The sequence below is a fragment of the Lagenorhynchus albirostris genome, chromosome 1 (assembly GCF_949774975.1).
Source record: "Lagenorhynchus albirostris chromosome 1, mLagAlb1.1, whole genome shotgun sequence".
NCBI lineage: Eukaryota > Metazoa > Chordata > Mammalia > Artiodactyla > Delphinidae > Lagenorhynchus > Lagenorhynchus albirostris.
In genome coordinates this window covers 59369354-59383436 of record NC_083095.1, presented here as the reverse complement: position 1 = coordinate 59383436, position 14083 = coordinate 59369354, and positions in this window count along the sequence as shown.

The following is a 14083-nucleotide window of genomic DNA, read 5'->3' as shown; positions in this document are numbered from 1 at the left end:
GTATTGAAGATAGCACTAAATGATAAATTATGGAGAAAACATTTAATGAGCATTTGAAGACTAATGAAAGAAATAATGCATTTTAATTATATAAATTTTAAAACAAGATCAAACTGAGATTGCTTTTTTTTCTTTAACATCTTTATTGGAATATAATTGCTTTACAATGCTGTGTTAGTTTCTGCTTTACAACAAAGTGAATCAGTTATACATATACATATGTTTCTATATCTCTTCCCTCTTGCATCTCCCTCCCTCCCACCCTCCCTATCCCACTCCTCTAGGTGGTCACAAACCACCTAGCTGATCTCCCTGTGCCACGCGGCTGCTTCCCACTAGCGATCCACCCTACATTTGGTAGTGTATATATGTCCATGCCACTCTCTCACTTTGTCACAGCTTACCCTTCCCCCTCCCCATATCCTCAAGTCCATTCTCTAGTAGGTCTGTGTCTTTATTCCCGTCCTATCCCTAAGCTCTTCATGACATTTTTTTCCTTAGATTCCATATATATGTGTTAGCATACGGTATTTGTTTTTCTCCTTCTGACTTACTTCACTCTGTATGACAGACTCCAGGTCCATCCACCTCACTACAAATAACTCAATTTCGTTTCTTTTTATAGCTCAGTAATATTCCATTGTATATATGTGCCACATCTTCTTTATCCATTCATCTGCTGATGGACACTTAGGTTGCTTCCATGTCCTGGCTATTGTAAACAGAGCTGCAATGAACATTTTGGTGCATGACTGTTTTTGAATTATGGTTTTCTCAGGGTATATGCCCAGTAGTGGGATTGCTGGGTCGTATGGTAGTTCTATTTATAGTTTTTTAAGGAACCTCCGTACTGTTCTCCATAGTGGCTGTATCAATTTACATTCCCACCAGCAGTGGAAGAGTGTTCCCTTTTCTCCACACCCTCTCCAACATTTATTGTTTCTAGATTTTTTGATGATGGCCATTCTGACTGGTGTAAGATGATATCTCATTATAGTTTTGATTTGCATTTCTCTAATGATTAATGATGTTGAGCATTCTTTCATGTGTTTGATTGCAATCTGTATATCTTCTTTGGAGAAATGTCTATTTAGGGCTTCTGCCCATTTTTGGATTGGGTTGTTTGTTGTTTTGTTATTGAGCTGCATCAGCTGCTTGTAAATTTTGGAGATTAATCCTTTGCCAGTTGCTTCATTTGCAAATATTTTCTCCCATTCTGAGGGTTGTCTTTTGGTCTTGTTTATGGTTTCCTTTGCTGTGCAAAAGCTTTCAAGTTTCATTAGGTCCCATTTGTTTATTTTTGTTTTTACTATCCTTTCTCTAGGAGGTGGGTCAAAAAGGATCTTGCTGTGATTTATGTCATAGAGTGTTCTGCCTATGTTTTCCTCTAAGAGTTTGATAGTGTCTGGCCTTACATTTAGGTCTTTAATCCATTTTGAGTTTATTTTTGTGTATGGTGTTAGGGAGTGTTCTAATTTCATACTTTTACATGTACCTGTCCAGTTTTCCCAGCACCACTTATTGAAGAGGCTGTCTTTTCTCCACTGTATATTCTAGTCTCCTTTATCAAAGATAAGGTGACCATATGTGCAGGGGTTTATCACTGGGCTTTCTATCCTGTTCCATTGACCTATATTTCTGTTTCTGTGCCAGTATCATACTGTCGTGATTACTGTAGCTTTGTAGTATAGTCTGAAGTCAGGGAGCCTGATTCCTCCAGCTCCATTTTTCATTCTCAAGATTGCTTTGGCTATTCGGGATCTTTTGTGTTTCCATACAAATTGTGAATTTTTTTTGTTCTAGTTCTGTAAAAAATGCCAGTGGTAGTTTGATAGGGATTGCATTGAATCTATAGATTGCTTTGGGTAGTAGAGTCATTTTCACAATGTTGATTCTTGCAGTCCAAGAACATGGTATATCTCTCCATCTATTTGTGTCATCTTTAATTTCTTTCATAGGTGGGTTATAATTTTCTGCATATAGGTCTTTTGTCTCCTTAGGTAGGTTTATTCCTAGATTTTTTATTCTTTTTGTTGCAGTGGTAAATGGGAGTGTTTCTTAATTTCACTTTCAGATTTTTCATCATTAGTGTATAAGAATGCCAGAGATTTCTGTGCATTAATTTTGTATCCTGCTACTTTACCAAATTCATTGATTAGCTCTAGTAGTTTTCTGGTAGCATCTTTAGGATTTTCTATGTATAGTATCATGTCATCTGCAAACAGTGACAGCTTTACTTCTTTTCTGATTTGGATTCCTTTTATTTCTTTTTCTTCTCTGATTGCTATGGCTAAAACTTCCTAAACTATGTTGAATAAGAGGGGTGAGAGTGGGCAACCTTGTCTTGTTCCTGATCTTAGTGGAAATGCTTTCAGTTTTTCACCATTGAGGACGACGTTGGCTGTGGGTTTGTTAAATATGGCCTTTATTATGTTGAAGAAAGTTCCCTCTATGCCTACTTTCTGAAGGGTTTTTATCATAAATGGGTGTTGAATTTCGTCGAAAGCTTTCTCTGCATCTATTGAGATGATCATATGGTTTTTCTCCTTCAATTTGTTAATATGGTGTATCACGTTGATTGATTTGTGTATATTGAAGAATCCTTGCATTCCTGGAATAAACCCCACTTGATCATGGTGTATGATCCATTTAATGTGCTGTTGGATTCTGTTTGCTAGTATTTTGTTGAGGATTTTTGCATCTGTGTTCATCAGTGATATTGGCTTGTAGTTTCCTTTCTTTGTGACATCTTTGGTTTTGTTATCAGGGTGATGGTGGCCTTGTAGAATGAGTTTGGGAGTGTTCCTCCCTCTGCTATATTTTGGAAGAGTTTGAGAAGGATAGGTATTAGCTCTTCTCTAAATGTTTGATAGAATTTGCCTGTGAAGCCATCTGGTCGTGGGCTTTTGTTTGTTGGAAGATTTTAAATCACAATTTCAATTTCAGGGCTTGTGATTGGTCTGTTCATATTTTCTATTTCTTCCTGGTTCAGTCTCGGCAGGTTGTGCATTTCTAACAATTTGTCTATTTCTTCCAGGTTGTCCATTTTATTGGCATAGAGTTGCTTGTAGTAATCTCTCATGATCTTTTGTATTTCTGCAGTGTCAGTTGTTACTTCTCCTGTTTCATTTCTAATTCTATTGATTTGAGTCTTCTCCCTTTTTTACTTGATGAGTTTCCCTAATGGTTTATCTTCTCAAAGAACCAGCTTTTAGTTTTATTGATCTTTGTTATCATTTCCTTCATTTCTTTTTCATTAATTTCTGATCTGATTTTTATGATTTCCTTCCCTCTGCCAGATTTGGGATTTTTTTTGTTCTTCTTTCTCTAATTGCTTTAGGTGCAAGTTTAGGTTGTTTATTTGAAATGTTTCCTGTTTCTTAATATAGGATTGTATTGCTATAAAATTCCGTCTTTGAACTGCTTTTGCTGCATCCCATAGGTTTTGGGTCATCGTGTCTCCATTGTCATTTGTTTCTAGGTAGTTTTTGATTTCCTCTTTGATTTCTACAGTGGCCACTTCGTTATTAAGTAGTGTATTGTTTAGCTTCCATGTGTTTGTATTTTTTACAGATCTTTTCCTGTAATTGATATGTATTCTCATAGCGTTGTGGTCGGAAAAGATACTTGATGTGATTCCAATTTTCTTAAATTTACCAAGGCTAGATTTGTGACCCAAGATATGATCTATCCTGGAGAATTTTCTGTGAGCACTTGAGAAAAATGTGTATTCTGTTGTGTTTGGGTGGAATGTCCTATAAATATCAATTAAGTCCATCTTGTTTAATGTATCATTTAAAGCTTGTGTTTCCTTATTTATTTTGATTTTGGATGATCTGTCCATTTGTGAAAGTGGGGTGTTAAAGTCCCCTCCTATGATTGTGTTACTGTTGATTTCCCCTTTTATGGCTGTTAGTATTTGCCTTATGTATTGAGGTGATCCTATGTTGGGTGCATAAATATATATATATATATATATATATATATATATATATATATATATATATTTGTGTGTGTGGTATGCGGGCCTCTCACTGTTGTGGCCTCTCCCATTGCGGAGCACAGGCTCCAGACGTGCTGGCTCAGCGGCCATGACTCACGGGTCGAGCTGCTCCGTGGCATGTAGGATCTTCCCGGATTGGGGCACGAACCAGTGTCTCCTGCATCGGCAGGCGGACTCTCAACCACTGCGCCACCAGGGAAGCCCTGGGTGCATAAATATTTACAATTGTTATATCTTCTTCTTGGATCGATCCCTTGATCATTATGTAGTGCCCTCCTTTGTTTCTTGTAATAGTCTTTATTTTTAAGTCTATTTTGTCTGATATGAGAATTGCTACTCCGGCTTTCTTCTGATTTTCATTTGCATGGAATAACTTTTCCCATGCCCTCACTTTCTGTCTGTATGTGTCCCTAGGTCTGAAGTGGGTCTCTTGTAGACAGCATATATACGGGTCTTGTTTTTGTATCCATTCACCCAGTCTGTGTCTTTTGGTGGGAGCATTTAATCCATTTACATTTAAGGTAATTATCGATATGTATGTTCCTATTCCCATTTACTTAATTGTTTTGGATTTGTTATTGTAGGTCTTTTCCTTCTCTTGTATTTCTTGCCTAGAGAAGTTCCTTTAGCATTTGTTTTAAAGCTGGTTTGGTGGTGCTGAAGTCTCTCAGCTTTTGCTTGTCTGTAAAGGTTTTAATTTCTCCATCAAATCTGAATGAGATCCTTGCTGTGTAGCTGTGTAGAGTAATCTTAGTTGTAGGTTTTTCTCCTTCATCACTTTAAATATGTCCTGCCAGTCCCTTCTGGCTTGTAGAGTTTCTGCTGAAAGATCAGCTGTTAACCTTATGGGGATTCCCTTGTGTGTTATTTGTTGTTTTTCCCTTGCTGCTTTTAATATTTTTTCTTTGTATTTAATTTTTGATAGTTTGATTAATATGTGTGTTGGCATGTTTCTCCTTGGATTTATCCTGTATGGGACTCTCTGTGCTTCCTGGACTTGATTAACTATTTCCTTTCCCATATTAGGGAAGTTTTCAACTATAATCTCTTCAAATATTTTCTCAGTCCCTTTCTTTTTCTCTTCTTCTTCTGGGACCCCTATAATTCGAATGTTGGTGTGTTTAATGTTGTCCCAGAGGTCTCTGAGTCTGTCCTCAGTTCTTTTCATTCTTTTTTCTTTATTCTGCTCTGCAGTAGTTATTTCCACTATTTTATCTTCCAGGTCACTTATCTGTTCTGCCTCAGTTATTCTGCTATTGATCCCATCTAGAGTATTTTTCATTTCACTTATTGTGTTGTTCATCATTGTTTGTTTCATCTTTAGTTCTTCTACATCCTTGTTAAATGTTTCTTGCATTTTGTGTATTCTATTTCCAAGATTTTGGATCATCTTTACTATCATTATTCTGAATTCTTTTTCAGATAGACTGCCTATTTCCTCTTCATTTGTTAGGTCTGGTGGGTTTTTACCTTGTTTCTTCATCTCCTGTCTTTTCATTTTGCTTATCTTACTGTGTTTGGGGTCTCCATTTTGCAAGCTGCAGGTTCGTAGTTCCCGTTGTTTTTGGTGTCTGTCCCTAGAGGCTAAGGTTGGTTCAGTGGGTTGTGTATGTTTCCTGGTGGAGGGTACTAGTGCCTGTGTCCTGGTGCATGGGGCTGGATCTTGTCTTTCTGGTGGCCAGGTCCACGTATGGTTGTGTGTTTTTGGGTGTCTGTAGCCTTATTATGATTTTAGGCAGCCTCTCTGCTAATGGATGGGGCTGTGTTCCTTTCTTGCTAGTTGTTTGGCATAGGGTGTCCAGCACTGTAGCTTGCTGGTCATAGAGTGAAGCTGGGTCTTGGCGTTGAGATGGAGATCCCTGGGAGATTTTCGCCGTTTTATATTACGTGGAGCTGGGAGGTCTCTTGTGCACCAGTGTCCTGAAGTTGGCTCTCCCACCTCAGAGGCACAGCACTGACTCCTGGCTTCAGCACCAAGAGCCTTTCATCCACACGGCTCAGAGTAAAAGGGAGAAAAATTAGAAAGAAAGAGGGTAAAATAAAATAAAGTAAGATAAAAACATAAAGTTATTAAAATAAAAAATAATTATTAAGAAAAATAAAGTTTTAAAAGTAAAAAGAGAAAAAGAAAAAAAAAACGGACTAGGTCCCTAGGACAAATGGTGAAAGCAAAGCTATACAGACAAAATCTCACACAGAAGCATACACATACACACTCACAAAAAGAGGAAAAGGGGCAAAAATAATATATCTTGCTCCCAAAGTCCACCTCCTCAATTTGGGATGATTCGTTATCTATTCATGTATTCCGCAGATGCAGAGTACATCAAGTTGATCGTGTAGCTTTAATCCCCTGATTCTGAGGCTGCTAGGAGAGATTTCTCTTTCTCTTCTTTGTTCGCACAGCTCCCGGAGTTCAGCTTTGGATTTGGCCCCGCCTGTGCGTGTAGGTCGCCTGAGGGCGTCTGTTCTTCGCTCAGACAGGACGGGGTTAAAGGAGCAGTTGACTCGGGGGCTCTGGCTCACTCAGGCTGGGGGAAGGGAGGGATACGGATGCGGGGCGGGCCTGCGGCAGCAGAGGCCAGCATGACGTTGCAGCAGCCTGAGGCGCGCCGTGCGTTCTCCTGGGGAAGTTGTCCCTGGATCTCGGGATCCTGGCAGTTGCAGGCTGCACAGGCTCCTGGGAGGGGAGGTGTGGATAGTGACCTGTGCTCGCCCACAGGCTTCTTGGTGGCGGTAGCAGCGGTTTTAGCGTCTCATGCCCGTCTCTGGGGTCCACGCTAATAGCCGCGGCTCGCGCCCATCTCTGGAGCTCCTTTAAGTGGCGCGCTTAATCCCCTCTCCTCATGCACCAGGAAACAAAGAGAAGAAAAAGGCTCTTGCCTCTTCAGCAGCTCCAGACTTCTCCCGGACTCCGTCCCGGTTAGCCGTGGTGCACAAACCCCTTCAGGCTGTGTTCACGCTGCCAACCCCAGTCGTTTCCCTGGGATCCAACCGAAGCCCGAGCCTCAGCTCCCAGCCCCGCCCATTCCGGCGCGTGAGCAGAGACGCCTCTCGGGCTGGTGAGTGCTGGTCGGCACCGAGCCTCTGTGCGGGAATCTCTCCGCTTTGCCCTCTGCAACCCTCTTGCTGTGCTCTCCTCCGTGGCTCCGAAGCTTCCCCCTCCGCCACCCGCAGTTTCTGCCCCTGAAGGGGCTTCCTAGTGTGTGGAAACCTTTCCTCCTTCACGGCTCCCTCCCAGAGGAGCAGGTCCCATCCCTATTTTTTGTCTCTTTTTTTTTCTTTTGCCCTACCCAGGTACGTGGGGAGTTTCTTGCCTTTTGGGAGGTCTGAGGTCTTCTGCCAGCGTTCAGTGTGTGTTCTATAGGAGCAGTTCCACGTGTAGATGTATTTCTGATGTATCAGTGGGGAGGAAGGTGATCTCTGCTTCTTACTCCTCCGCCATCTTCTCTCGAAACCGAGATAACTTTTTTAGTTTTGAGCAATAGAAAATGTAAACTTTCAGTAACTTCATAAATGTATAAAAAGTATTCTTCAGCAAACAGCAATTTTATGGATTTACTTATGATAATTAAATCCTATTTTTGTTACTTTAGATTTCCTTTTATCATTGAAATGTTAATCTAGTTTATACAATATTATTCCTGTTCTCAGTCCCTTAATATGTGTTTGCTATTTTAGAGACATTTTTGATGACAGAGTGGATGCCTGGATCTTTGTGTAGATGCTTTTCTCTTACACTAATTAAATAATTATATCACTTGCTCCAGAATGTTGAAATGCCAGATGTCCAGTTTCACTGCTTCCACAGACTTCATACCCTGACAGCCAACAATTGCTGTCTGTGTTTGACATTCAGAAATTGGAGAGAATAAGTCAGGACCCTGGCGAGTTGGTTTGTATTTTAAACAGCTAGGAGTGAAAAGAGAGGAAGGAGATGTGCCCTGTGGTAATTTCTCTTAGGTATTTTCTGTGGTTCTCTTAAGACATTTTGTTATTCAAGAGATAATAAATGCCAGACTAGTTGATTCTATCCTGACTTTACTTCTCTTGTAGTAATCCCTCTGGGAAGTTATAGGAATTTGAAAGTCTGGCTATTCAAAAATTACATATCATATTTATAATATAGTCAAATGAGTTCATTATACTTATTGTCATGGTGCACATTTTTAAGAGAATTAGAATCATTGATTATGACAAATTTTTTTTTTGTGGTAACAGCTTTACAGTATCACTGCTTAAATTACTTTTTATTTAGCAGATTTACAATTGGAAAATTCATTTCACATAAAAATGTAATTTTTGTTTTGATGTGGACCATTTTTAAGGTCTTTATTGAATTTGTTACAGTATTGCTTCTGTTTTATGTTTTGGTTTTTTGGTCACAAGACATGTGGGATCTTAGCTCCCTGACCAGAGATTGAACTTGCACCCCCTGCATTGGAAGGTGAAGTCTTAAACACCTGACCGCCAGGGAAGTCCCCAAAATGTAATATGTATAGTTAGTTCTTTTTACTTAGGTTTATAAGGGAGGGACTTAGGTTTAAGTCTTTTTGTTTTCTTTTGTGGTATGCGGGCCTCTCACTGCTGTGGCCTCTCCCGTTGTGGAGCACAGGCTCCGGACGCGCAGGCTCAGCGGCCATGGGTCTCGGGCCCATCCGCTCCGCGGCACATGGGATCCTCCCAGACCGGGGCACGAACCTGCATCCCCTGAATCGGCAGGCGGACTCTCAACCACTGCGCCACCAGGGAAACCCAAGTCTTTTTACTTAGGTTTAGGAAATTAAAAATATTAATTCAATGACAAATTTTTAAAATACATTTATTTTTTATTTATTTTATTTTTGGGTGCATTGGGTTTTCGTTGTCAGCGGGCTTTCTGTAGTTGCGGTGAGTCGGGACTACACTTTGTTGCAGTGCATGGGCTTCTCATTGCAGTGGCTTCTCTTGTTGCAGAGCACAGGCTCTAGGTGCATGGGCTTCAGTAGTTGTGGCACGTGGGCTCAGTAGTTGTGGCATGTGGGCTCTAGAGCACAGGCTCAGTAGTTGTGGTGCACAGGCTTAGTTGCTCTGTGGCATTTGGTATCTTCCAGTACCAGGGCTCAAACCCGAGTCCCCTGCATTGGCAGGCAGATTCTTAACCACGGTCCCACCAGGGAAGCCCAATAACAAGTTTTATATTATCCAATTATATGTTAATTTTTCTCTTCAGTAGAAATGTTTACCTTATTTTTTTTATTTTATTTTTTTTTACGGTACGCGGCCCTCTCACTGTTGTGGCCTCTCCCACTGCAGAGCACAGGCTCTGGACGCGCAGGCTCAGTGGCCATGGCTCACGAGTCCAGCTGCTCTGCGGCATATGGGATCCTCCCGGACGGAGGCATGAACCCGTGTCCCCTGCATCGGCAGGCGGACTCTCAACCACTGCACCACCAGGGAAGTCCCTGTTTACCTTATATTTTGATGAATGTATTTGTTTGGGTTTTATCACATGTATTTTCTCCTCCTTACCTATTGGGGAAAGTGCAAATGATGCCAGTAAAATGACCAAAAGGGAGAGAAGGAAGGAGGAACAGCAACAGCAACAGTGACGGCAGCAAGGGGTCAGGCAAAATTAACAAAGTTAATAATTCATATCTGAATAACCACATAACAAGTCAAATCTCCAAATGGGACCTCTATGGGAAATTACACTTCTGTTGCTCTACTGAAGTTTTATGGAAATAAACATTATTAGAGATGGGGGAGTTCCCATCTCTTGTCATTGACTTCCTGAGCCAGCAGCAGGTAATTGATGGGTGATGACAACTTCATGGAGTGCAGTGAAAATGGTTGTAAAGTGATTACAGAGTAATATCCATGAGCTGGATGCCATCAGAGGATGCCTAATGGTGTCACTATTATGGGGTATCATGACAAATGTAAGGTAGGAGAGGTATCTAGGCCTTCTAGGATGGGTCTCACTGGCTAAGATTCTTAATTCCTTAGAGCATTCAGAACTTGATATTAGACCTCCACTATGGAGAATCAGCTATGCTTATGTATGTGTTTATAACTTAGTTAAAGCCATTGTATTATGAATTCGCTTCTGTTTTAGAGATTGTATTCAATTGTTTGCAAGCAAGTATGTTTGTCACTTTCGTAGTCCCTTGGTAAATGAACCCTCTAAGCATTGTTATTTATTTGTGAATGATTTGGGTAGACCCCGTTGGAATATTACAGTCAAAATTTTGGTGCCTGGGATGGGAGAAATTAGTTAAGTAATTTTTCTTAAGAAACCCTCTTAATGGGGATTGCCCTCATAGCTGAATGTTTGTAACATCAGTTTAATCTATTTGGTAATGTCAGAAACACTTACAGAGCTTCAAGACCCTGAATCACTGTGAACAATCTTTACCATAAGTCCTTTATGATTAATATTTCTTAAAAAGCTGTTGTATAAATTTTCACATCTCAAACTGGTTTTTCTTAGTATTTTGGTTTACTTTACACAATGACAATCTGTCAGGCTAATGTATAATATTAACTGTCTCATTATCAACATTATTTCATTGGTAAAAATAGGTAAATGTTAATACAGTTGTCCCGCAGTATCTGCAGGGGATTGGTTCCAGGATTCCCCTGAATACCAAAATCCACAGATGCACCAGTTCTTTATATAAAGTGGCATAGTATCGGTGGGTTCAACCAACTACAGATGGAATCACAAATATGGTAGGCCAACTGTGATGTTACAACCAGCCTTGTCTGTATTGCAGTTAGCCTGAATTGATCATGGTGGGAGTATTACATCATGGAATTGCAAATGTGATAAACCAGCTCTCTCCCCACACTCCTCCACTGGTTGTTAAACATTTAACAGCACACCATTGGGTGTAGCAGAGAGAACACAGCTTTGAGGTTGATCGGACCCAGGATAAAATTCTACATCTCTTTCTTTTTCTGGAAAGTTATTAAACATCCTTAAATTTTCTGGTTTTCTCAACCTAAAACAAATAAGAGCGTTGTGAAAATTAAGTTAACTACTATACAAAGCACCTGGTACACTACAAGTTCTTAACGTATTTTTGAATCCTTTTTCTTTCTCCATTCTGCTGGTAGAACTGGTGCTCGAATTTGGGGTGAGAATGAGTTGTAGTGGAGGTCATGAGTCTGCAACTGTGGGCAGAGGAGAAGGGCCAGAATTTGGGCACCAGGAAAGAAATTCTTTATTAGGGATGGTGTATCTCAAATAGTTACACTCAAGATCTTCCCTGGGGGAAGTGAAGAAAAAATCCTTGATGGAAGAAGCCCCTACCTGGCATTATAGTACCTCTGGAGAGGCAGGGACAGCTGTAGTTCTTTATGTTTTAGAGAGCTGTGCTGAGTTGGGGTAACAAAACCAAGCCTGAGGAGTGGGAAACCCATGGGTGAGTGGAGTGAGCCCTAGTACTAGATATCAGACTGATCAGAGCCTCAGGTCTCCCAGCAAGGACTGCACTTTGTTCTGGTGAAGACAACCCCTCCTTCAGCCCCATGATTTTAGGCAGCAGAGAAGTGATTAGAGCCTGCAAGACACACAGTCCCAGATATGGTTGAAGGAAAATCAGGAAATTTCAATACACGCAATGTCAGAGGAAATGTGTTCTGGACAGAGCTTCCCATATTAAGCACTATCAAAACAAAACAAGCAACAAAAACAACAAAAAGAACGGTAACTATGGCAAACAACCAAAAACAAACATATAAAAACCTATGCATACATTCCAAGGGGAAAAGAGAGAAGGAAACTAGTATACAAAGCACAGAAAAAAAAGCAGTCTAAAAGGAAACATTATCCAGAAAGCACGTTCCTGTTGATTCACTCTGCAGAGAAGTGTACTGAAAATATGAATTTATTAAAACTAGGGCTCAAAGATAAGATGATTAAAGACCAGAATGGGATAAAAAGAGGAATTGCTGAAATAAGAATACAAATTGAGAACCAAAACAACACTATTACAAATACAATCAGTAACTTAGAAGCAGAAGGGAATGGAAAACTTAAAACTGAATATGAGAGATGGAGTAAAGGTTTGAGATAATTACAGTGAATGCAAGAGAAAATGACTAAAGAGAAAAAGCAATTACAATGATTTCTCAAAGAAGAGCTCATCATTTTGATTTCATGGTTTTCCTTCCAAAGAAGAGGGAGATTCTATCGTCACATAATCATTTCCATTTGCTTTTACCAAGACTGGAACAAGATGGAAAAGGTGAAGGTGTGGGTCTTCACTGAAGTGACTCCTAACTGTCAAGGGCCTATAGAAATGTCTTTTTCAATACAGTGATGAAATTGTTTTATAAATATCCCTGGTTATATAAGGGAAAATAGTAATTCTGGGATTAGTGCAGCCTGAAAAAATTCTCGTCTTCCCCAAATTTTGGTTAACAATGTGTAACAGGATGGTGAATGAGACTTTTCTTATTTTGGAATTTTTGCTAAAACTGCAAACTGCAGAAAACTAACGAGTGTTTCCATGTTCTGCAGGAAGCCATCAGTAAGCCCTGAGTATCTCCCTTTGGTATCCTAGTAAGAGATAGCATGGACTAAAAAACATTTAAAAAACAAATTTTTAAAAAAATTTATTTTATTTATTTTTGGCTGCATTGGGTCTTTGTTGCTGTGTGTGGGTTTTCTCTAGTTGTGGCGAGTGGGGGCTACTCTTCGTTGCGGTGCACGGGTCTCTCATTGCAGTGGCTTCTCTTGTTGCAGAGCACAGGCTCTAGGCACATGGGCTTCAGTAGTTGTGGCTTGCGGACTCAGTAGTTGTGGCTCACAAGCTCTAGAGCACAGGCTCAGTAGTTGTGGTGCACGGGCTTAGTTGCTCCGCGGCATATGGGATATTCCAGTACCAGAGCTCGAACCCTAGTCCCCTGCATTGGCAGGCGGATTCTTAACCACTGCGCCACCAGGGAAGCCCCTAAAAAACATTTTTTAAAGGCACAAAGAATAAAACAAATATGAAATAGCATGAAATGGGTGAAGGGGACAAAAGGTATAAAGTTCTAGTTATAAATGTCATGGAGATGTAATGTAAAGCATGGCAACTATAGTTAATAATGTTGTATTGCATATTTGAAAGTTGCTAAGAGAGTAGATCTTAGAAGTTCTCATCACAGGAAAAAATTTTTTTAACTACATATGGTGATAGATGTTAATTAGACATTGTGGTGATCATTTTGCAATAATACACATATTGACTCATTATGCTGTACACCAGAAATTAACATACTGTCATATGTCAGTTAACCTTAATTAAAAAAGAACACATCACATGAAAAGAGACAGTTGAATTGGCCTTGCTACTCCAACTATCATTCCCAGTAGGTATCAACAAAAGTTACAGACTTCAAGGATATTCAGAAACCAAGATAAAAGGGGTTGAGGAGAATACCTCACAGGAATTGGGGGTGCTTGGAAGAGGATGGCATTGGTGTCTCAGTCATGGATTAGATGTCTGTTCCCATGGCAGGCTTGCAGATCTGCTCCACAATTATGTAAGCCATGGTGGGGCAAACTCAGAGCAACTACAAGGTGGAGAGGGAGCAGCAGGTGAGAAGCTCTTGCATCCATTGTTTAGGACACCAAGAGGTAGAATTTTACAAGGGGGCTACCTACCGCGAAGGAACCACGTGTGCTTGATCACCAGTGATGGTATTTGATGCAAGGTTGGATGCACTGAGCCAGTGCAGGTGTTTCACATTAGAAGGCTATGCAGTGGCGAGGTATTCTCCAAGAGACACCCAATAGAATCCACGTGCGCTCTCCTCAATAAAAGAAGCGTTTCAACACCTACCACAGAGAGAAAGTTTTTGGCTGCGAGAGGACTGCAACTGCAAGGCAGGTAAGAATGTTTTTGGCACGTTTCTTTAAACTCTTCTTTCTGCTTCAACAAAGGAAAAGCTAAAGCCAGAAATGGGAGGCAAGAAGGGGAAGTACAAGGAGCCTGGGTTAGGAGAGGGGAATGTTTATTGGATGTGAAATTGAAGTCTTAAATTTGGGCAGGTTTGGAAAATTGTAGACTCCGGCTCAAATTTTTTTAAGAGGTAAGAAAGGGA